At 43.7% G+C, this 25,389-nt stretch overlaps 1 protein-coding gene across 6 annotated transcripts in view; it reads left to right on the forward strand.

Annotated features, from left to right (window-relative positions):
• The window catches only part of FOXP1 (forkhead box P1), a 391,683-nt gene that overhangs the window by 37,820 nt on the left and 328,474 nt on the right, over window positions 1-25,389 (forward strand). For all 6 annotated transcript variants that reach the window (XM_069811850.1, XM_069811852.1, XM_069811849.1 and 3 more), the window contains exon 2: window positions 8,933-9,060. The gene's annotated coding sequence lies outside the window, so the exon portion shown is untranslated. The remainder of the gene's footprint in view (window positions 1-8,932; window positions 9,061-25,389) is intronic.

Raw genomic sequence — 25,389 nt, forward strand, 5'->3', positions numbered from 1 at the left:
GCCGGCTTTCTGCCTTCCGCACCCTGTGCATCTCGGGCTAAAAATCTTGTGATTAACGACCCAACTCGTAGGCTTGGACTCGCGAGCATCTTATCAGCAGCCCTGCAAAAGCCGCCGCCGCGCAGGGAGCGTGCCGGTGAGGGAATGGCAGTGCTGGGCGAGCTCGGGCCGGGCCGGGGCGGCTGCTCTGTGGTTTGTTGTGTCTGGTTTGGTTCCTACTTTTCAAGTTGCAGTTGCGTTTGGTCATTCGAAGCTTATTTTCCTAGTCTGGCCAAGCCAGCAGGATCCCCATGCGCTGCAGGGGAACATAAAACATCAGCCTTTAAGCTGGAGTGCTCAGTAGATAAGGATTTTAAGACTCTTGCATCACGCGCTGTGTCTTATGGGCTTACTTAGTATACTCCATTTGATTTAATTTAGATACTGAATAAGGAGAAACACTTTAATAGCCAGAAAAAGTACTGTACGTTGTAGCACCTCTTCTTTCCCCATTGCCTTAAAGACAAGATGGCTGGGAGGGCTGACTTAGGCGGCGATTACATTTATTTAATTGTCGGAAGTAACGGGGTGTTTTCAAACTGCTTAAAAATGATGTTACACCTCATCTGTACTAGGAAGTGTTTCAAAAAGCCAACAAGAATGCACTGGGCTTTTGTTTTATTTCTTCTTTTCCGTGACTAAACGTAAAGAATAACTTTTCAACCTTTGCAAAGATTAGGAAATGTGCAAAATTAGCAGATTGTGTCAGTTGGGTGGCTTGGGGAGGGCATGAAAAGTCAATGGGTGGCTCTGCCAGTGGTCTCCCCCTTCCCTTCCCCATTGTATAAATACAAATAAAAATTGTAACCAAGTTGCTACAAATGTTAGCTTGCGTGCTGCTAGGTAGCCATTTATCTTGCTAAAAGGTTTGGTTTGCTGCTTGTTTGCATTGGCAGGATTGAGGGTGGCTGGGGAGCAGGAGGTGCTGTTGGATGGCGTTCCTGGGAGATAAGGAAAACCTCGAGGATGCGGTTTGCTCAGCGTGGGACAGCAGCGCTGCCTGCCTGGGGGGTCGGCCTCGGTGGCTGTGCTGTTGTCACCGCTTTGCAGGACGCTATGACAAGGGCTTGCTATCTGTGCACAGCACAGATTAAAAGGATAAGAAATAGCAAACCTGCCATGGACGATTTTACTGTAGCAGTGAATGGGGAGCTGGCAGGAGAAGGGAATATTTGCAAGTCGTAAAGGCAGTGGGTTCAGGAGTTTTGAGATGGCGTTGGGATTTTTTGCAGAGATCCCTCGGCTGGCCAAGATGCGCATGCTGGATTTTGTTGCTCTAACAGGCTTGTGTACCTTTTACTAAACACCAGAAAAAGTGCGTTTGGATTATAATAAATTTGCTTTTACTTATTATTTATGTATCTGCATTTATTATTTTATTTAGTGTATATTTAGACATTATATAATATATTTTGCATTTATTTATTAATTGTAGGTAACCTTTCATTTGAGCCTATTAATTATTGCATGAGTCTGCACCACCCTGCAGTAATCACGGTTGGGTATTCTCGCTCAGTCAGTGAGAGCCCAGAGATCTTCAGAGTGGGTGAAAATCATCCCAGACGCAGGTTTAAAAAAAGAAAGTTTAAAAAAAAAAAGGCAAAAGAAAAGCAGGCCTCCCAAAAGCTGTGGTGGAACCCGGTATTAGCAAATGCTTCTAGGAAGTTTGACTGAGAGCCATATGGCAATGTGGGGAGTATTATCCATTGCTCCAAAAGTTGGTCTCTGAATCAGCCTATTGACTTCAACAGCACTTAATCATGTGTTTTAGTTCTTCTTTGAAAAGGCTTGCATTCCTGAATCATGTCCTCCGATTTTAACCACTAGACGGTACTTTGTTTTGTGGTAGCAGACAAGTCCAGTCATATTTCTGTGACTAAGTTTGCAAGTTTTGACTGCATCACTAGTGAAGTATGCTGATGAATATTCCCCTTCTTATCAAAATCCAAACATTTGCCACTGTCCTTGAATTTTAGGGTGAAACTGAGTGTCTTCCTGGGGTGGAGTTGGTGGGATGCTGCAGGATACTCTGTGAATTTATATGTTCATCTGCAGAGCATGGTGGATGCTGTGATGGAAATAAAGAGGGGTGAAACCAGTGATCTCAAAATACTGCCCTGAATTCTGCTTTCAAAAGCCCTGGGTGTTGGTGGTGATTGAACCCATATATTAAAACAAGAACCAGTCGTGCGGGTCCAACTTTGGGTTGTATTTGGATGCTGAAGTACATCCTGGAGCCTCACATGTGGCTCTGCTGTGCCAGGGCTGATTTGGACTCTGCGTTTGCTGAAAGAAAACGGTGGGTTTGTGCCTCTTTTTGGGATGTACTGGTTTGTGTCCGTTGCATCCACGAGTACCCCCTGCCCTGGTGCAAGGAGGCACGGGGTGGGTGCCAGAGGGTCCAGGTGGGCTCCGGTCACAACGGCCACAGCATCAGAAATGCAGAGGACGTGGGTTCCCCTGCCTGCTGAGGGAGTTCCCAGGGATTTCTGCGCCAGTATGTCCCTTATTAAAAGGAAACTCCAGGCAACCTTCTGTGCCGCTACCTGGTTTGGCACAGAGAGGGGAAAAAATCCTGTCCCAGCCTGTTCTTGGGGAGGGGGTGCACGGGCTTTGCTTTCATCCCGAAGAATCATTATATTTCAGCAGAATTTTTTGTCTCACCTTTCTGTGTTTTTACAGCTAAAGCAGTTTTTACTTCCCAACTTCCAACATCTGGAATTCGGTTTCAGTTTATTAAAAAAAAAATTCAAAATCCGCAGTCTGGATGAAACACCAATGCCTTTGTATTTGCCCACAATTTTTAGCTTTAATTTTGTATCCTTGGCAAATGCCAGAAGTTCCAAGTAGTTGCATGTTCAGTAGCTGCTGTTTTCTGCTGCGTCTTAGCCTTAACCAGTTTTTTTTGATTATTTTTCCTGTTAGACACTTTTCTAATTGGGGATAATACCAAAATGATTAATCAAATTAAGCATGAGAGCAAAGTGGCTGATGCACAAAGCTGTATATAGCTGCTGTCTTCTGCAGCGAGGTTGTCTCCCTGTAGCTGAAGTTGCTTAATGAGCCTCTTAGGCTCTATTTTTTTTTTTTTTTTTTTTTTTTTTAATAAGGTAGTGTGTAGATCCCATTGACTTCAGTTGTTGATTGGGATGCCTGACAGCCGGGAAATTAAGCCCCTTCATTGTGACCGAGTTGAAGGCCAGATTTTCAAGGATTTTCAAATGCTTAGCACCCATAATTGGTGTTAGATTTTTTTTTTTTTTTTTTTTTGGAAAAAGTTCAATTCTCATTTAGACATCTAAATAAGGGTGAGAGATTATGATACTTGTAGCGACTGGTGTTACTGGGATATGATGAAGTTTTTGTAGAAGAACCTGGCACCTAATAAGCTAGTTACTTTACTGTCCAAATAAGAGTTTTGTTCTTCTGCATTTCTGCTTTGTTTGCAGACGCTGAGCATTTCTGCAGATTCTGGTCTTGGAGGAGAAACTTCCTTGCTTTTGCCTCATTTTTCTGTCTTTTCTGTAGTGATTGTGGGGGGAGGGGGGCAAAACGAGTTGAGTAAATTAGACAACTGTTGGAAAAAAGGGGGACATGCAAAATCAAGTGTTCTACTTGCGTAATCTGTTTAACACCAGTGAGCCACAGAGCCTTGTGGGACGCAGGAATAAAAGGAACATCTGTGCAGGCCACATGGCATGCTCCGGAGGAGCCCTCCATCCCAAGCAGCTCTGCTCTATTTGCAAATAAAAGCTCCAACCAACATCAAAAAGTTGAGGTGGATCCCAGCTGAAAGGGAAGAACAAATGTTACTACTCGGTGCAGTGAAGTTCCCCTTGCAAGCAGCCTCCATGGTCTTTTTAATGATGCTTTGAGCATGTGTTTCTAATGGCAATTTATTTAAAGAAAAAAAAAAGAAAGAAAAGAAAAAAAGAAAAAGGTTATTTATTTTGGAAAAATAATATCTGTATTGCAATATTTTAGGAAATTGCTGAGCATCTCAAGCTACAATCAAATACAGGTATATGAGGTAGAAATAAAAATAGGAATGGTAGGGGTTTTTTGTTTGATTGTTTTTTCTTTCTTTTTTTTTTTTCTTTTTCACCTGGATGTAGACATCCCTGAGATCCCAAGGTTTTCCAGGCTGATCTTACTCCTCTTATTTTGCTGCGGGTGGTGGTGGTTGGTAAACAGCTCCATCGTTAGGCAGGGCCCCAGGGAACTGCAGCTGCTCTGGCCCTGCTCCCCCAGGATACTCGCTGGAGGGGAGGATAAACAAGACAACAGTACCTTTTATTTCCACTTACAAACTGTTAGAGTGCAGTAATTCTTGCAAGGACGTATCTAGTTTGGGGCTTTGCATTTTCTAGACAGGCTGTACTGTTTTTAACAGTCATGTATCGGCAAGCTGGGTAGTCTGTATCAAGAAGGCACGTATTTTTTTAATATGTAAATAGGAAGGGATGGTGTTTCATCTTTATTCCAATGTACCCAGGGTGGCAATAACGCTTTTTAAATCCCTGTGAAACAGATTGTATATGGCAAAATTAATGTCTCAACTCTCCAAGTATTTTCTCTAAAATATTTGAATTTTTGCATTTATTATGCCGCTTGTTTAAAATAGTGAACGGTATCAGCCATGCATTTAAAGCTTAATTGGTGGAACACAGATTTATTCTAATTTAAAACAGTCACTTAAAAACAGTTTTGTATATATGTATACATGGGCACAACTTTTCATACAGTTGTCTGTTTTGGAGCGGTCTCTTAGGCACTGATGTACAAGTTGAACCTGTTTTCTTTTGTGCAACATGGCTTTGAGAAATCATTAGTTAAAACAATATTCTGTAGTTTCATTGCAGTCAGTAAACAGCCTAATGCGAGTGGTGCATAAGATGACTGAAGCTCTGCCTTTGATCAGCCTTTGAAATGTGTTGTACCAAATATAGTCCCAAGGTGTATGTGTATCTATGTATGTGTATATATAAATACGTGTTGGTGAATGCTGCTTCAGTGAAAATCTGGCCAAGTAACAAAATAACGTGTCCGTCAGCAGTTGCCACTGCAGGACAGTGACGGAAAAGCAGCAGCAGAACTGCAGCCGTGTGCTCATCATGTCACCCAGCCCAGGCAGGGCATGGGTGTCTGGAGATGCTTTGGGTCGTTTTCCTCTTTTTCGGTCACATTTGTTGTCATTTCCTCAGCGCTTTCTGTTTTGTCCCACTCCTTGCCATCATTTTGTAAGGACTTTTCTTCTGCCACCCGTTTTCTCCTTGAAACTGGGCTCTGTCATGATGGCACGTCTGGTAGCAGCGGGGTGTTTTGCAGCTCACAGTGATGGCTTGGAGAGGGTTTGCTGCACTGACGAGGGTCCGGTGCAGGTATCCCGTGCCAGATCCACGTAGAAATCCCTGACTTGCTCCGGTGGAGCGTGGGATTTTCAGATACTTTCTTGTTTTGCAGCCGCGTGCCTTTTTCTCCTGCTGCACCTCTTCTCATTCCCCTGAACACATGGTCATGTATCTGCTACCCGTCAGGTTTGTCCTGCCCGTTGCAGAAAGCTCACTCATATCCAGGCAGCCCTTCGTGTGGGGTGGCACTTCCAGCCTGTGCTACCCAAACGCTGCTGGACGTGATGCACTGTGCTGTTCCTTAGGTTACACCATAAACTCTTGACGACTCTTTAATTGCATCAAGTGCTGCAGCCAGTTTTGCAGTTTGATGTATGAAACGATACTCTCAGTTGCTTCAAAAACCCTGGGAGCAGCCAGACCCTGGGGCGGAGGTGTGCAAAGAGGGCTGGAAGCATCAGGGAAAGGTGAGGGTGGTAGGGCTGACCTCGCAATGATGAGATGAAGTTCATAGTGGTGTGCCAGATCATCTGAGCTGTGCGCCTCTGCCTTTGAAATTTAAATAGTGAAATATTAAAACTTGTCTTTCAAATCTGTTCAATATTACGAAGATTAATTTTTGTTTGGGGCAGATTAATAGGTTTCCTATTCTGATTAATACAGTGATAATAAAAACGTTGTGATTGCTGGAATTAATGAAACCCACATTCCTGTTTCAAGGTTTGATTGGCTTTGTACTTCAGTTATGCTGAGGCTGCTGCATCTCATTGCCCCTTATTTAGCTGTAGCCATCGGAGAATCTGTATGGGAGCAAGGCAGTGCAGGAGAAGGTCCGTGTTGGAGGTCTGTATTGGAGGTCGCATCAAAGAATCTGTTGGGGGAGAAGTTTTTTCCAAAGAGTGGGCAAGAGTTTTACTCGTGTTGCAGTGTTTTTAGAGCTTCTCTGTCTTTAACCCAGCAGGCTATTTTTGTGGAAGTTGTAGAAGAGGAGTGTCCAACTCAAATGTGTGGGCGCGTCATTAAAAGCTTCAATTTGTCAATGCCAGATCGAACTTGAGTGCGTGGGTAGATCATTAAAGGCTTCAGTTTATCAGAACCGATCTATTATCTGTTCCTCTCCCTCCTCCACCCTTCCCCTCAGCAGTACGTGTGGTTTCCCCAGGTTCTCCAGCACTGAGGTGCATAGAAGTGCCTGAGCTGCCTCTGTGCCCCCGGGCCACGCTGGACTCCCTCCTGGCACGGCTTGGCCTGGAGCTGGCGGAGTGCCGGCGAGCCAGCTGGCTGTTGGAGACAGCTGATCGAATGGTTTTGGAGGCCTCCAGTGGTGCAAGCCCCAGACTTAATGCCGTGAGAATTCACGTCTTTAGGAGCTCTCTGCTCCTGTTAATCCCAAGGGATTCAAAAGATGCAGGTGGGGCTGGGCAGAGAAAGTACATGGTGATCACGTAAGCCTTGTTCCCTTGGGAAACTTGGCTGAAGAAATGTTCTGTGGAGTATTTTGGTGAGGTCAGTTTTTGATGGCATAAGAAACATCCATTTTTCCAGGTACACACACTGTCAGAGTTCAGGCCAGGCTAGGATGGGATGTCTTTACCTACTCCCAACACTGTTTCTTGTTCCTTGTGTACAAGCTCTCCCAGCTTTCAAACCTACTTGAGGAGGGATATGAAGGAGAAAAGCTATCTGGAGGTGAGGACAGTGCTTCTGTACACTGTAGCCCTCATCTGCTGCAGACCAAATATATTATTTAGACAAGTCATTTTGCCTCAAAAGTCTCAAAGGAACATGAAATCTTTTGAGCAAGCATTAGCCAAAATGAGCTCAATCCCTCATCTTCTAAATGGGGCTAATGATACTTTCCTGCTCTACAGACATGTCATGGATAAAGATTACTAAGTTGAATACTGTGGTGCAGCAGGTCAGCTGGAGAAATCTTGCCCCAACGTGTGTAGATGCAGCTTTCTGCTCAGCTACATACCCATCTGCATATCTGTCATCACGCACAGCAATAAAGCGAGCCTCGGATGTGTGTTTCTGACACTGCTCAGTTGCTTCTCTCAAGTGCTCTGCTCCTCATGAATAAAATACAACTGATGCGGGATGCAGGTCACTTTTGGTTTGCAGGTATTTCAGAGTCTGTGAGAAAGAAGTCATGTTTAGCATAAATACTGTTTAAAACCCCCTTTTGGATCTATTTTTATTGTGTTGCACAGTTTTATAATAGGGTCGCATAATCCCTATATTTAGATTTCTGAACTCTTGTGATCTTCTTTGAGCCATTGCATTGCATTCAGCAAAGAATGGGAGAAAGCCCCAGGGCCAGAGAAGTACCTGGTTTTTGTCTTACAAAATTTCATGCAGTTGTTGCTAAGACAGAAGCTTCCAGATGTTCCTCAGGAAGGCTGCTGTGGGCTGCCAAAATAATTAACTCCACGAGGTTAATTTGGAGATGGCCGTTCTTGCCACTGCCAAAGCACTGGTAGATGTGGAAAGGTTGGGAACAGCCACTGCCTTGGGGATGCTGTGGAGGGAGAGGATTGGGGAATGAAGAGGTCAGAAGCACTACACGTGATTTTTGCTTTTGTATCTTTTTCCTACCCCAGTCCCTCAGGATATTTTCATCTGCTGCAAAGTTTGTTTTCTCTTCTGGGCTTTATTGCTGCAGGTCCTCCCTGGTGTTGGTGCATCTGTTAGGGCAGCGGGTGCCCTTCCCCAATTTGGGCAGGCACCGGAGCTGCTGTTTAAATCCCGTGTGGTTTCATGGGTGCGATGCAGAACAGCCCCGGGAACACCTCTGGTCGTATTTCTGAATATGAGCTTTTACTCAGTGTGGATAGTTTGTCAGTGAAGAAATTAGACATCTTATTTTAGAATACCCTTATTAGTAAAATGGATGTTTCATTTGTACAGCGAGCAGCTTCCTCTGAGCTAAGCTTAAACTCAATCTGTGTTACTAATAGCTGGGGAAAAAAACCGTACTAATTGGTATTTCTTAACTGATGTTTGCAAATTTTGCCTTTTCACCCTGAACATCAAATAGTTTTTATATGTGTTTTTCCTTATCTCAGAGGAGAGATTATTGCTAACAAGAGATTCCACATTTTGTTAAGGTTTGATCAGGATGCAGTGAGTGAAGGCAGAGAGTAAATATTTCAGAAATTCAGAGGCTGCTATATTTTGATAATGCAAAGTAGGTTAAAGTATCTGGATTTTGTGCACAGTGCAGTGTTTTTGAGCAGAATATGGATTCGGATGGTGACACATTTTGGTATTTAGAAGGAACATAAGCTTGCCTGTCGGAGGAGCATGTTGCAAATGTGAAATAAGTGTGTCTTTAAAAACCTTTCTTAATATTGTAAGTTTCAGTTTTATTTAAAGCCAAATAAAGTCTGCTGTGTGGTAATGTTTGATACATAGAAATACTCCTGTAACGCTCCCCCCACCTCCAGCATTTATAACCACCTTTTATTTTCAAAGGAAAACAGTAGGCTTTGATACGATTCTAACTGAGTGAAGTTTTAAAACATGTTTTTGTCTTTCAGTCTCCTGAGAACATTTTTTCTGAGTGACTCCGTCTTCCAGACACATTTGCCATGATAAGGGTTTCGATCCTTTCCCATATTTGCCCTGAGTCATGAGTGGATATGTGTGATGCCTGCAAGTAAAACTGGTGAGTCGTCAAACCTGAGTTTGCAGTAACCCTCACTTATTCTTTCTTACAATCTCTCTTTCTCTCACCCTTTTCTCCCCTTTTTAATATGGTGGGGTTTTTCTTTTATGTATTGTCTGTGCTTAAAAGCAAGTCACCACTTCAAAAAAACCCAAAACAACGAAAAAACCTTCATTGTAATGAAGTAGCAGTGATACCAAATATTATCAATACAGAAGAAATATTCCCTTCCTTCCTTTCTTCTCTCCATCCCCTCAAATCCTATGAGCTATGAGGTCTTTGACGGTGAAACTGGAGTTCAGTGATGCAGGCGAAGCTACTGCCCGAAACTGAAGCCTTGCAGATAGGCAAGGTCTAAACATGCTTATGTGGGCAATTCGTGTCATGATTAAATATGAATACGGAGAGGTCTGCTCTCCATCATCTGTCACATGATGGACTCTCAAAGGAACCATTGCCAACAAATAATTAGCTCCACCGTTTGCTGCACTTGCATCCCAGTGACAAAATGGTGTCACTGGTACACAGGAGAGCTATCTCGTCGCATGCGCTTGCCCCATTCAGCATGGCATTGGTGCTGCCATGCCCAGCCTGGAGGAACACAGGGACAAAGCCTTTAATAGCCAATTTTGGCCAGGGTGAGCTTGGTCAAACTTGAGAGGGTGCTGTGGGGCGACCTCATCTCTGTCAGTTGGCAGTTGCCATCTCCCCATGGTGTTAGCCAGCCAAGAAGCCTGTTGGTCCCTTCTGTGCCAAACGAGTGGCGGTTGTGACTTTCCCAGCTGTCCCTGTCGCCCAGCAGCCTGGCATGGGGAGCCTTCCCGTGCCTTCTCCTCTTATGTGCCTGCTCCTCATTGCCTCTCTTACTAACTGGGGTGAGAGGAGGGGCAATATTTCTTCATTAATCAGAAGACTGAGGTTGGGAAAACAGGAATCATGTGATTTTACAGGAAAACTGGAAGGTCTATGTAAGAAATCTTTCAAAAGTAGGAAGTCTGCATAATTAAATTGTGTAGCAAATGGGAGCACAAATTGTTTTTTAAAATAAATTCAGGTTTCTGTTATATATTTAATATCCCTCTGTGTGTTAGAAAGTGCGTTTCAATTCAAAGATTACAAAACCCGAGAAATTCACACATCAGTGAATTGTGATTTTTTTTTTTTTCTTTTTAAAGTTTCCATTTTTTCTTTTTTTTTCCAGAGGTAGCATAATTACCATGTCATTTAGCAAAGATTATAATAGCTGTTCAGTTTTTACCGACTGGTGTAGTAAACAGTTGAATAAACCCATATGGCAGCTCAAAGTGTGCATGCGGGAGAGAGATTCTTACCATTTCCTTCATGTCTGAATTACCAAGCTCACTGATACGACTGAGATCCCCAAACAGGGACCAATTCCAGACTTCTCCAGTGATGCAAAAATTCTCACCACTCTGCCACATATGAATCAATTGATTTTTAATCATGGTGGTTAGCTAATTAATTATTTCTTTGTGCCAATGAAGTATGCGTGGAAAACTTGGGGTTATATGCAAGGTACATGCCTCTATTTAAAGCAGTCTGCGCATTTGCTTAATACATCTTTAATAAATGTAAATAATGCCTGGGGTCCGAATCTTGCTATCCAAGTCACTATTAAAGATTGAGGCCCTTCTGAGGCTGGCATAGGTTAAATGTGGCATTGCCAGGTATTGCGATAGCCCCGTGGCACTGCCTGTAGCGAGACTTTGTGTCTGGTCTCGGCGGTGGCAAATGGAAGGACTGGGGTGTTTTGAAGCATCCTCTTGAAATACCATGTTGAGTAACGGAGGTATGGAGCTGGGGCCAACCGGCATCTGGAGTAAGGACAAAGTGAGTAGCGTGCCCTCTGGATAGCTTCGGTATTAAAAAATAAAAGCAACGAGAAGGATTGTTAACTCTCTCGAGATGCTGGCTTGAACAAAGAAAAAGACTCGTGCTGTTCCTCCTAAAATTCACTTACTTCCAGTTATCTTAAAATTTTCATGTCACATAATAGCTTTAAAATACCTTCTGAATGCATTAGACTCTCTAGGTGCTTAGAAAATATTGCAAAATAATAATAGAAAATGACCATGCATTGAGCAGTCCCACTGGAAAGGAGCAGTTGGCCAAAACTGGTGCTTGTGTTCATCTTAACCCTGATGTATGACCAGCCCTCCACCATAATTCTATCAAGAGATGGTAAGTTGCCTAGCAATGTGCTGACTGCAGAGGGTACGTGTTGAGCTAATTCAGTTTTTGTTCTCGTTTGCCTTGAGAGTTCAGCTTAAAGGAGTGATCCTTTCTTCGGCTGCAGCAAGAGCCACTTCTCGGCGGTCTCTCTTGTTCCCCACTCGAGTGTCCCTGGTGATGTCAGGAATTCATTCACTGCCGTACGCATTTTAGAAGTTTCCAGCTTATTGAGTAACCAAATGTGGTTTCTGCTGATTGTGTTGACTGAATACGTAGGGCCTTTCGAAGAGGCAAGGGTTTTATTTAAAGCAGAGCGTTTAGTTGTATACCATTTTATGGCAGGCAAAGGTCATCTAGGGTAAGCAGCCAGAACAGTGAATTGCCTCATTGCAGCACCTAGGAAAATGAGACAGAAAGATACGGTAAAAGGTTTTAACAAATTGCTCATCGTTATAAATTTTTAAAGTCGAGGAACTGGTGCTGTGTACGTTTTTAAATTGGAGATAACCATGCTTGTACGATAAATTGAGTTAAGAACAGAACAAATCAAAATAATGGGGTGGTACTAAAAACCTGGTCGTGCAGCGAGTTGCCAGCGCAGCATGCTGCCGGCGGGGCTCGGCGCTGCGTATGCCAAGCTAACGCAATGTTAGAAACCTGCTGTGTCCCTGCACAGCCGGAGGTATTTCCACCAGGCTTCGTGGCGTCCTTTTCTTGGAGGGATGCCCCACTCCTGCTGCAGTCCTCTCCTCTGGTGGACAGGCTCCTGGTTCGACAGAGGGCTTTATCTGCCTGTGATGCTTCTTGTGATGGCGAGGGAGCAAAAGCCGAAGGGTTCGTCCGCAGCTGCGGAGCAGGAGTGGGTTTCCCCAGGTTGTGCTAACCCAGACGCATGTCGGTGGGATGGGGGGAGTGGGACAGAGCTCCAGGAGCCGAGCCTGGTGTCCCCTGGCAGAGCTGCATGGTGGGAGAAGTGGCAGCAGCCTGGAGATGGCAGTTTGGTCCTCGCAGGATCTCCCTTACTCCTTGAAGCATCAGTGGCTCCAGAAAGACTTTGTTTTTCTGAAACTTTACTGTTGTGGAACTTTTCTCTGTGGCAGGGGGGAGGAGAGAAGAAGTAATTTTAACAATTTAATATACTACATAATATGTTTTATAAGCTGGTGTGAATGCTCCTAAGTATTTTGGTCTTTTTTCATAACACAATGAACCTAATATTGGTAAAAATACAGATCTTAGCTGCCACCATAAAGAGAGGCTAGATTTAATAAACAGTTATGAATGTTGGCAGCTGCCTATCAGATTGTATAACATCGGCTATAGCACATGAAGACAGTGTCAACTTACATTTTATCTCAGAAGTATTTTCAAAGCATTTATTTTGCTTTCTCTTGAGTCCTTAACCTAATTCAAGTTATATAATTGGCGGAATATTTTTCCACACCGCTAATTGGCTGGGTGCCAGCGTGGAAACCATTGTCTGACTTGATGATGATCAGGAATTAACATGACATTTGCGTGGTGGTAATGGAATACATTAGTAATGTAATTCATGACTGTAAGAAAGAGACCATCATCTCCCACCTCTGATCAGCAGGAGGGGCTGGGAGGATGATGAAATGCTCCCAGCAGGCACCTCACAGCAGTGGCTGGCCAATCTCGATGTCAAATTTAGTTTTAAATTCTTCAGACAAAGCTGTAATGCTTACCAATTAATTACTACAAATGTCAATTAAAAATCTACCAAATAATGCAGTAAGATTAAATTTCAATTAAAAAAATTACATTTAACAAGGAAGATACAACATTATTTTAATGAATTCTGCTGAAGGTGACAGTGTATCTAGATATATTTATACCATGTAGGTGGATCTAAATTCATTGGATGATGTTAACCATGTTACTCGGTGTACATATTAGTTTTGAAAATTATTTCCACTTTGGCTATGTCCTGGAGGAGATGGGGCATCAAGGGGCATTTCTCATTATCAGGAGAAAGGGGATTTTCATGCCTTCTAAGTACAAAAATTTTCTTACACCTAAAATGAGGGCTTTATTGTAGACTTCTATCCTGGCCCAATTAGCAGTATTTTTCATTGCTTTATATTTATGGAACCAAATACAGAATTTTTGTTGCAGTAGTAAAACAAGCCCTGACTTTGCTATGACTATAATGATTGCTTGGGACAATTTTTCAAGTAATCTGTTTTATCAAACAAGTAATATCCATTATTCTGATAAACCACTTAATGGGAAGAGATTTTGCTGTGTGAAGGTGGCGAACTGCAAGTCCTGAGCAGAGATTTTATCTGCAAGGCTTCACCCTGGTTTGGTAGAGTTTTTGAATGCATGATTAAAATCCCTTAGTTGATACTTCAGATGCTTTAAGATATATTTTGAACTAGGAGTGGCACAGCAGAGATGTCATGTGGCATGATGAAGTTCTGAGTTTGCATGGATCACAGGTGTACATACGACAAACTTGTAAAACACCAGCACCTCGTCGGATGCAGAGTGTTAACAGTGCAAAGTGGGTTTTGTAGCTGGACTTTGTATTGCAGTAACTGTGTTTTTATTGAACAGGGCAGTTCTTAACGCTGCTAGAGATGGAGATGCTGGTGCTTTGGGAAGGTGCATGAGAGCCTGTGCTTGCTGGCACAGCGCAGGGGCAGAGCTGGGGTGTGCAAGCAGCTATCCTCCTGGTATTAAAGCATTTGTGAGCCAAGGCCTCTAAATATGATCTGAAGAATACTTTCTCAGCTTCCTTGAATTTTTTTCCATGAGCTTTTATTATGTTTTCACACCATCACGTCTAAAATAGGTAAGAGGGAAGACATAATTGAAGAAACAGATTTTATGTGTCAAGTCAGCACTGAGAAAAGTCCCTCTCAGGGACCACAGGCTCCTTTTCCTTGGCACTGCTGTGTCTGGAGCCATTGAATTTCAGCAAGTTTTAACTTAAAATAAAATACAAAAAAATACAATGCGCACACAGAAAATCAGAAAAGCCAAACATCTACTCATGGCAGGTTAAAGTAATGATATGCTCTTTAGTAGACAGGCTTTGCCGGTCTCTTGGTTGCTGTTGAGGCTTTGCCCATTGGTGGGCGAACGCAATGAGCGCGATCTCTGTCTCACTGCTGCTATTCAGATACCTTTGGGTATTGGTAACAGCTTTGCAGGATCATTCCTGCTTTGTGCTATTATCTGATAAAACTATCATCAGCAGGGGATGGGAGACAGCCTTTTTTTCCATAAGGGCCTCAGGAAATGGATGCTGTAGAAGTGTAAAAGCATTTGAAACATTTTCTCACCAGTCCTCACAGACAGCAAGGTGATGGAGAGAAAGGTAGAGCAAGGCAGACTCATTTCCTCACCAGCAGCCAGAAAGCTTTAAACAAGGAGGCAGGGAGGAAGAGTGGGAGCACGTTAACTTCTTTCTGCCAGGAGATAATGGCGTGAGGAGGTTGTGGGTTTGGGGCACCCACTGGTCAGACAATTAGGTGGGAGCTGGAGCTGCTGCTCTTAAAAACCCATCTTCCCAGGTGCTTTCAGCTCTACACAGGACCAGTCATTTTCTGATTTGAGCTCTGGGATGAAGCCCTTGCTCTGGTTGTTGTTTGAGAAGCGGTGTATGTGGTACGGCAGGAACCGAGCAGCTTCTGCATCCCAAGTTCTGCTGCGTTGGGGTGTCCCATGTGCAGCTTGTGGCCATCCCCAGCACTTGTGGTATCTGGTCTCCTCACTGGGGTGTCCCACATGAAGCTTGTGCCCATCCCGAGCACTCGGGGTGGTGTCTGGTCTCCTCCCGAGTTCTTACAGGTGAAGATTTCTGCCTTCGGTAGGGAAATGCTTTTCTCTTTCTGTAAGCATTGTCCAATCATCTTGAAGGAAGAGTATCTTTGACTTTGGGGGAAATACTTCTATCTCATTGGGTTGCTTTGGTTTTTTTCCTTAGTGTAGGGTTATGTCAGCTATATTACATTGAGGGAACACTGAGCTGGGGGAGGAAGCTTTAATAAGCTGCCCTCATATTGCCAGTTTATTCCCAGCTTTCATCCACTGATTTACATCCCATCTGAAGTAAAAATACCCAGACTTCAGTAGTTTGTTTACCTTTGCTTATATCACTGGGGCGACCTGAGGAGATGTAAAAACTGTTCTCACTGACATTTGCATGAGCCGCGAGGTAGGGTGAGAGGAGACAGACACTGCGCAAAGTGAAAAGGCAACAGGGTTTATTAAGTCTTTGTCGTACTGTGGTTTATAATATTTAGACAAAAGCAAACATCTCTAAGGAGGGCTTATGAAATGAGAGACTGGAGAAAGCTCTTGGAGCCGATGGCAGATCCCGTCCTCTTCAGGTGGCTGGGGGATGATGGGGTGCTGACCGCGGGGAGGGGGCTGTGGGGGCCCTCGCATGGAGCACGCATACAGTGGGTCCTGAAGAGCTGCTTTGGGAGGAGGACGTGGACTTAAAGCAGTTGCATAGGACAAAGTCATCATATTGTCATTGTGATAATGCTCCTGGGGGAAATAGCCTGAAATACTCTTTGTCTTCGTTAATACGCCTTCCCAGCAGAGCCTTAAGAGATCATTCTCGCTTTCAGATATACAAGGAAACCGAATACAGAGTTGTTTGTTATGAAAATCCCATTTATATACAGCGGCTGTAAAATCCCAGATGCTGAGCGTAGAGGGAGGCTGCTCTGTCATCAGTGAGTCGAGGGGAGAGCTGACTATAAAACCGAGCGGTAACTCCCTCTTGACAGAGGTGTGGTGGTTGTGTCTTCAAACAACTTAGAGTCTGCCATGCCAAGCCTTTATGGATTTTGTTCTCACAAGCAAGGTAATAGATAAGTCTGAGCAAGGAGATATATTTGAAAGGAAGACCTTTGCTCTAGGAAAATATCCATCATTGCTTTTTACAGCATGGTTCAGGACTGTAGTGCGGAGCATGTGAAGCATTTGGGGTCCCTTTGTTGCGAAGCAGGCGCCGCAGGGCTGGGGCTGCTCTTGATGTCTCGCAAGCGTTCAATATCCCCTGGACGCTGGGGCAGCAGGATGTGACCCTCGTAGAAAGACAGACGGCGTTTGGGGGCTTGATGCTTATTGTTTTCAGCAGAGCTCTATTGGAACCAATAAAGTTGCTGCCACCGCTGCTTGGAGCAAAAGTGACTACAGCTGAACAAGACGCCCAAAATTATCAATTAAGAAAGCCAGCGCCAAGCCCCATTATTATTACTGTTGAAAAAGCATCTTGCTTCCCAGTCTTCTCTTTTCCCACATGGAGTCAATCTTTGGGATATTAATGTTCCGCTGTAATGTTTGTTTAACATTTTTTTTTTTTTTGACAATGCCTTTTTAGGGTCAAAGCCTGAAGTTTTTCTCCATGTGTTTCAGCTAGGCAAAACTCCCAGTGTCCCAACAAGGCCTCTTCCAAAATAAGTGAGGACTAATTCTTCTCAACTTAATTGGGAATTTCATCTGAATAAACAGAGGAAAGGTCCAGGCTTTGTTTTTTTTTAAAATACCATAAAATGGTGTCCTGCTGAACAGCTAAGTCACTGCGGGCAGGCTGGCTCTCGCCCATGAATTTGGTGACCAGAGCTGTCCACAATGGCTCAGTGCTCACCTGATGCCCTGGACCACCATGACCCCGTGGTCTCCTGCCATCCTGCCCAACCTCACCTCATCCCTCGCCTTGCCCGGACCACTGCGAGCACTCGGGCATGGCTCCGCGAGCTGAAGACGGTGTCGTTTTCAGAGATTTGGCCTTAACCTGGAGTTTCCATGTTTTTGTGGGTTTAAGTCAAACCTTAATACTATTTCAGCGTAATGTTTTCGTGGTTTAATGTTCTTACAGTTTTTTACAGTGTTTCTTTTAAATTCTGTCACTGAAGTGTATGAGAGTTGACAAGTGTAAATATGTAGTTAGACAATTTCAAAAGTGTATTATTTACTGATCGACCATAATGGCTCCAAAGGAGCCATTATACTCAATCATATCATGTCACTCTGTGGCACTTATTATGATGGTAATATGGATATGCATATTATTTTTTTTTAAAGCATGAGAAGCATTATTGTGCATGTGTAAAAGCTGTTTTTAATTGTCAGTAATGCTCTGAGGTTTTTTTAATACCACGAATTTAAACCACCTATGGCTACCCACCTGCAAATCTTGGTAGCAAAAATCAATGTCTATAGGAGGATGGAAAAAAGGCATGCTTGATATTTACAGCAATGTGACTGTGCATCTCCTTAATATGGCTCTTATAGCTTTATTAGATCCGAGGGCAACCTAGAACCCTAACCTGAGAGCCTGGCAGGTAAAAGCTTTCCATTTTATCTCTGAAGCTTTCATCTGCTCCTGTAAGCTCTTTCCCTGACTTCCTAATTGTGTTTGCAACATTAGCAAATGGCTGGTCTGAAAATACCATGCAGTGCAAGTCATGTTAATTCAGTGATCTTTTTTTTTAAGGTGTCACAGAAGATGTCTTTTTGTAGCACTGGGGTAGAGAAAGAAGGAGAGAAGGCAGAATGAGAACATTGAACCATGTAAAATAAAAGAAAGAGACAAGCAGAGAGCTGGGAGTGCTAAATATGTTTCAGCCTTTTGGTAGAGCTGGTTTCAGTAGAGAAAAGGTAAGAGAGTATAAGCAGTAGCTTGCTTGCTAGAAAATGTCTTTCGTGGAGAAGATGGGAGGAGAGTGTGAGTTTTAATGACTAGAGTTGAGGAGCTAAGGTGCGAATCTGGCATGGGGTACGGCAAATCGATTGTGGAGCAATAATTAGAGAGAGGAGGAGGAATCAGAAGTGTTTCTTAACTTAGAAACAAGGATGTGACTGGCTGCTGGCTGTTGCTACTCAGAGGCAGGTAAAAAAGAAAGGAATCTGTTGGGCAAAGTCCTCACAGCAGAAGACAAAACCAAGGTGAAATCCAGTTTGTGGTTGTCAAAGAGAGATGTGGAAGAGGAAAACCCAACGTTGACAAAGAACTCTCCACCGTTGGGCAGGGCAGCGGTACATCTGCGGGAGCTGCAGGGCTGGTCCAGGGGCTGAGTCCTCCCTGTGTGTTCAGTGGGAAAGGTTCTCCCTGGCGTGGGGCTTGGAAAGGAGGAAGCAAGAAGGTCATCGCTGTTCGTGTTTTTATTTCGGTTGCAGAGAGTCAAAGCAGATGACTGCTTTGTTCTTTCTGTCTAGACTTAGGACTAGTTCTATTTGTTGCTCTGTTATCAGAGGAGTTATTTACCCTGCTCTGAATGAAATTGGGCTAATTACCGAATTACCATTTTTCTCCCTTACTCTAAAGAACCTTCAGTTGGAAATGCATTTTGCTTTAAATATGGAAGATTAACCATAAGATGCTAAAATGAGCCAATTTTGAGTAGTGCAGGAGTGGAAGGACACATAGATGTAATTTTGCAGATCTTGAACTGATAACAGTCAGATTTCCTTGCAGTGGTTCTTAAATGAATACAAGTAACAAGTTTGGGGTTTTTTAGCCAATTCTGTATTAATTCTAACTTGTCTCTCTTTCTGAAATTGTATTAAAACCATTTGTCCTCTTTTGAAATACTGAACAAGAAACATAAAAGCAAGTAAATACGCTCCTACTGTTTCTGTCCTTGACCTACATAAACAACTGTATATTCAGGCTCAGGATTGAGCCTTGTATTTGTGAAAAGGCTAAGGCAAGTTAATTTTAATTATTTCTTTTGAGATGCTTCCTATTTAGAAAAGTTACCTGTTGAACTCTCATCACACAAAATATGAAATATCGGTGGTATTTCTGCTGGGTTCATTAGTTTAATAGTCCAAATAAATTGTGTAACTGCTCATTTGTGTAAGAGGATGGGATTTATGAAGCTACAGTGCATTTGTACACACACACGCACTAGCACACAACACTTGTTGATGATTCAGAGAAGGAGTAGAGTAATTCAGCTCTTGGACTGCCTCACGTGTGATTGGCTTCCTTTCTGGGGGACTTATTTTAGGGAAAAATCAATGTCAACTGAAAAACATTCCATTCTGAAAAGACAAAAATTCCCCTACTTGTGAAAATGTGTCTTGGCAGCTGATTTAACTTATGATACAAGATTTAACACTTTTCACTAAACATGAATATTTACCATGGCAACAGCTACGTTACGGGCCACATGTTGGAGACTTGCACGTTTCTGCAGAAACTTGTAGCTCGCCACATTTAGCCGAGTCCTTGTTTCCACCGGCAGAAGGAGCCCACTCCTGCAGCTGTTTCGGGCACGGATCTCCCGGCGGGGTCAGTGGCATCCTGTGTGCCTCCAGCAAGGTACAGCTAATTGCTCCGTCAGGCATTTGTTGGTGAGCGGCACCACGGTGCCACGTATAGACAAAACACTTGACGACAGAATAACGCGATAAAAAGCACGTGTTCGCCTCCGATTTGTCTTTCCAGCGGCGGGGTGGGAAGAGCTTCCTAAAAGTCTCACTGCTCCAGACTCTTTTTCTCCCCTCTGCATCCCTCCTCGTCACCCCCCCAGACGCAGGCAGATCAAACCCATTTTGCCACGCGCAGTAATGGGTCTGCCGTATCCTCTGACCGGTCTGCCCTCCGCCGTGCCCCCCTGCTACTGTCTCAACTCCTTGTCACCTTTCATTTGCGGTGTAGTGGCTTTTCAGGCGACGTTAATTGAATCATGCTCATCAGGGACTTAATAAAAGCGTGATGGCCAGGACGGAGCCCTGGCAGATGGCAGCCCCGGTTGACAAGCAGGATGCGTGGCTGGGGCTGTGCCGGTGCACTGGAGGCGATGGGCTGGCTCTTCTGCAGGGGCAGAAAGTTCGAGGCTTTGGAGTTGTGAGAAGAGCAAGCCAACACAAGCAGAGTAAAAGATGGCTTCAGATGATTTAGCTTCCAGTTCAGTGTTTTTTTTTTCCTTGAAACAGAACTAGATAATCATTCAGTAAAACTGTAAATCCTAGCTATGAAGGACTAGGTGTGAAACAATAAGAGGATTTAACTTTATAGGTAATCACAAACATCTGCAGGTACCTTGAGTAGGAGCAGTTTTATTTAATTTTACAAGTTAGGAAGAATATAAATTCTCTTGCTCTAGGACAAAGGTAGCAAAGGGTTGGGCAGAAAGCCCTTTACCCAGAGGTGAAAACCCTCACTTGAAATGTTTCTTGTACCTTTCTCTGAAGTATCTGGTCTTGGCCATCGTTAAGGAAAAGGCCTTGGTCTGGAGGGGCTCAGACCTTTCCTCTGCTGGGCACTAATAGGACCTTTGCCCTTTTCATTTTCATTTAAAATACCCCAACTTAAATGAAACCAGCTACGCAAAGCCGAAGCTAAGCATGCAACCAGGAGCGTAGCCTGTGCCAGGCAGAGTCCTGGTGCAGTGCTGGTTGGGCTGGGGATACTCGTCCCCCTCTGCCAGCGCTGGGCTGTGGTGGCACGGTGCCGGGTGTCCTCTGCCCGGCCGGTGTTGCTGGTACAGTGGTCCCTCCGCGCAGCTGCTGCTCGCGGCTGTAAGGCTGGTTTAAATCTTGGCCCTTACTTGGTGTGAATTTGCCAAGCTGCGCTGATCCAGAACTTAAATAATTTGCTTCTCTTTTTAGCCTTGTGTCTTTTAAAGGTGTTATATGTGTTTCCATTTTGCGTTAAATTAAGATTAAATGGTTCTGCTTTGTAGATTTAATAGTGTACAAATATATCTATTTTTAAATCGTTTTAGCCGATGTATATGTGACTAAGAAAAAAGCAACAGAGTGGGGGCCTCCGATTTTTGTTTTACGTGAATCAAATACCCTATTGGGATTTCAATTATAAGTGAATGTTACACTTGTTTGTTACTAAGGTGACTACAGTGTCAAGGTTATGTGGATGTTGTAGTATTATAAATGCAAAGATAATGCAAAAAAGAAAAATAGTTGTGTTGGCTAAAATCATCCTATTCCTATAGCATAAAGTTGTACACTGTCCTACATTTCAATTCTCGTTCTATTAAATTACCTGTTTAATAATTTGAATCCAGTGTTATTTTTATATTATATTGCAAATGTGTGACTGTGAGGTTATTTTTAAGATATATTTATTAAGGGAATGAATACAATAAGACAAGTCATTGCAGCCCACATACAGTTCCTTGACTTCTCATTTTATGATGTTTCAATTGCATATGATTACCGAATGTAAGTTTCAACTTTTATGGGGGTTCATTAGAGATGCAGCTGTGTAGAGAGAAATTCAATAGAATTTGATATTTTTTTTTTAAGCTCTAAAAGTGTAGTGAGATGGAGCAACTTGATGGAGCATAATTTCAAGCTTCCTACTTTGAGCTTGGATGCACAGTTGTGGGGTCTTCAAGGGCTTAGCTGGGCTGCAGTGGAAATTCGCTGATGAGGGGGAGAGGAAGGGTACTGACATGAGGTCTGTGTGTTCAGGAGACCGGAGCATCTCAAATCAAAGGCATTTGCCTTTTTTTCTGGGTAGGACACAGAGAAGAGGTGGTGTCCTCGGTCAGGGTCAGGACTAGAATGAAATGCTTTTTGCTCCTGTGTGAATCAACGTTCTGGTGGAGAAATACGGTTTCAGTGAATCTGTGGTGTTCTCTTCTAATAGAGAATCTAAGTAAAGTGAACTCCCCAAAAGCCAATATTGAAAGCAATCTTAGTGAGCAAGTGCTGAGAAAACACATTTTGGGGCACATTTAAAGGAGTAGATGTAGTAAATGAGTAAATCTACCCTGCGGTTAAATGCTGCAGTGCTTTGTGTGAATACTAAACAGCAGCATGTCCCATCAAGTATAGTTTAGTTGCATAATTTATTAGCATAATCTGTTTGGTTTTAATGTATAGGAATGTAAACAACTATAACCAAATGATCATATCTTTTAGTAGGAGGAACCCCATATTCAAAACTAATTGTGACATTAGCTGTTTGGAGAAAAATTGTTTCACGACATAGACTATTTCTTTCCAAACATCATCTTCTCATAAGGTTGCAAACCAAAATCCAAAGCCAAGATGTCCTTCTCCAGGCATAAGAAGGGGAAACATTTTTGTCCTCAAATTTTACTCAGTGATTCTCAGCCTTTGATGGGCTGGTGCTTTGCTCTGCAGTCCTTTATGCTATCCCAACTGGCTCAGTCCAGGGCAAGCATCTCACCTCCATTTCTGTTGCAGGAGTCTCTCCAATAGCTCCAGCAGCATGTGGATATCATCTCAGCATCATCTTTTTCACTTTGTTTTCCTTCCTTGTGGGAAGGGGGAAGATTGAATGGTAACTCCTGGGGTGTGAACTTGCCAGGATGAAACCCACTGAATGAGAACGGAAGCAGAAGAAGTGGGTGGGGGAGAGTATATTTCTGCTTTTGGTTTTAATTGGCAGCTTTTTGTTTGGGTTGAGATCTTTGAACCCTTGGGCAAATGGCTCTGCAAATGCAGGTGTGTGGAGCCCTCCTAGGAGATGGCTTTGCCTGTGTGGTGGCTGCGGTGGTGCGGGGCTCCTTCGCCCACCCCGCTCGCTGCCACCGGTGTCGGACGAGACATTTGGCGTGTGCATGGGAGGAAGGATCGCATGTGAGCTGAATGCAAGACTTTAAAAATCTCTCGTGATTAAAGCTACTGCTGTGCCTGGTGTCCTTGCTTACTTCAAGTATTTACTGCTGATGGCTTCTCTGAGTCGGGACAAGGCTTGTGGGGTGGAAAAGCTGGATTTACCTTGCCTCAGACTGAACTGCCAGCTTATTGGGAGTTGGGTCCTCGCCCGTGGGAAGTGGAGAGGAGGGAAGGGCGGTGGCACTGCATCCGAGTGGAGCGCGGCTGGGTTGGTTTCATTCTGCCCTTAGAACATCATCCCCAGAAAAATGGTATTCCTGGGCTGTACCACCTCCCACAACAAGGAAGAAGAGATGAAAAGCAATGAAGCACACAATTACATAATGAAAAACAATAAAATGCATCTTCCAATATGTACTACTAGTGACCATATGACTTTATTATAAAAACTAAATGTGATTACATTTCCAGGTATTGTGCTGTGTGATAAACTCTGGGAAAAAGTGAAGAACAACTTAGAAGGAGAAGACTTCTTGTTTAATATAAACCTCAGACTTTGAAGTGACACATAGCAGGGAATAAATGTCCATCATCTATCAAATGAGGTTTGAATGGTTTAGGTCACACTAGACAAACACTTCTCACCCTAAACCCTTCTTTTCATCTTCATTCATCAACAACACCTTAAGCTTGTGCCCCTCTTTTTCTTTTCCACTCTCTCAAAAAATAATAATCTACTTGATGCCTACAAATCACTTCTGGCTGGCATTTGTTAGGCGAGTTATGAGCTATGGCTGCTGCTTCTCCCATTGGTACTGCCTCCTGTGCAGGGAGAGAAGGGGGTTGGAAGTTTGTGAAGAGGCTGAGGAGGGAGAAGTGCCACAGAAATAGTGGCTGTAGACCTGGGAGGTGGTGAGCAGAAAGGTGAGAGAGGTAAGAGGAAGATATAACTGGCAACGAGGATTCCTGTATGGCAGATCCCTTTCTTGAACTGTGCTGTGCAGTTTGTGTAGTTTGTGACTCGTTTCTCACAGTGGTTTGTTGCTTGCGGGGTGTAGGGTTGTGCGAGGCAGTGCACCCCAAACCCGGCAGAAGAGAATGAACACATCCTCTGAGAGTGTTGTGGCTGTATGTGTAAATCCCAACAGCCAGGTTTAGAGCTTTAAAACAGAAAGGCCAAACCTCCATGGCCAGGCTGGAGAGGTTTTTTTCTCTTCTGCAGATCCTTCAAGGTGATTGAGGCTGCTGTGGTGGGTGCTCAGACCCAGAAGCTCATCTTTAATTTGGTTTCTTAGTCTGCAGGCTAACCTACATCATCGTGCCTTGTAATTTCTTCCTGCGCCTCCTCTGAGGTCCTCGGCTGTGCCATGCATGAGCCGTTCAATCCCCATTTCCTGGTAGGAAACTACCCCTCTTACACTAATCCTTGTCCAATAACTCCTAATTTTTATTCTTATCCTTTTCCAATTTATGGGACTCCTCTCGGATTAACTTCCCTATGGTACAGTTTTTCCCCTTGCATTGCTTGCTTGTTGATTCCTTGCCGGTTCTCCTTTTTTCTTTCAAAGACACTTTTCTGGCTCCATCCCCAACTGCCTGGAAGTGATTTGTTCAGCAGCACAGTCCCCTGGTTTTCAAAGGCCACAGACTATCTTCCCCCATTTTCTGCCTTCCTTCCTTCTTTCTGTCATTCTGGGAGACAGTCTGACAGACATGGCTTGTTTGAAACTACCAATTAATGTTAATTTGTGTGACTGCAATGGGCATGGGTAGCAGCAAAGATCTGTTTGAAGGTAGAATTTTGTGTGAGTGGAAATTTCTGTAGATCTGGCAAAGAGAACTTGTTGGGAGGGCACAGACAGGCTAGGGGAGAGAAGTCATCATTTTAATTGCAATATAAAAATTCATTTTTCCCCACCTCCATTGTAAACATTGCTTCGTCTTGTTCTAATGTGGGGTTTGTAGGATGCCGGCATCCATGGCGATGTGGTCCAGCATTGGGGAGTGCAGGGGGTCTGTCACCCACCCAGCCCGTCGCTGGCATTTTGGAGTCGCTGTCCCATGCTCAGTACCCCCTCGAGGTATTTTCAAGGGAGCTTTGGCTATAATTACCCTTTGAAATTTGGCACAGTGATGTAAAATCGTGAGGGTACGGTTGGCGGTGGGGTGGGGTCTCCGCACCTTGCTGTGCAGTGGGGAGATCCGGCTGGGCAGGAGGGGGCTGGCAAACCTGCAGCCTCATTAACGGGGGAAGGAGGATTCACCCGTTTGTGGGAACTGGTCACACATCATGGAGTATCACGAGGTAAGCCAATTTCCTACCCCAATACCTCCCTCTTTTCCACTTCTCTCCTTCACAGTTTGAAAACCATAAATCACTTATTTGAAATGTATTTAAGGAGAAGAATATTTTCCCCTGCATTCCCACTTAATGCTTTGTAGCGAGTACAGTTGGGATCATTCATGTGCTAAAGCAAGAGAAATATTCGTCTTTGATACTGTGTCTTCATTTTAGGCAGTTTCCTCTTTTACTCAGTTCTTAGATGATAATTCTGAGTCCTTAGATGATAATTCTGAGTCCTTAGA

This window comes from Haliaeetus albicilla, chromosome 24, assembly GCF_947461875.1.
Source record: "Haliaeetus albicilla chromosome 24, bHalAlb1.1, whole genome shotgun sequence".
NCBI classification, from domain to species: Eukaryota; Metazoa; Chordata; class Aves; order Accipitriformes; family Accipitridae; genus Haliaeetus; species Haliaeetus albicilla.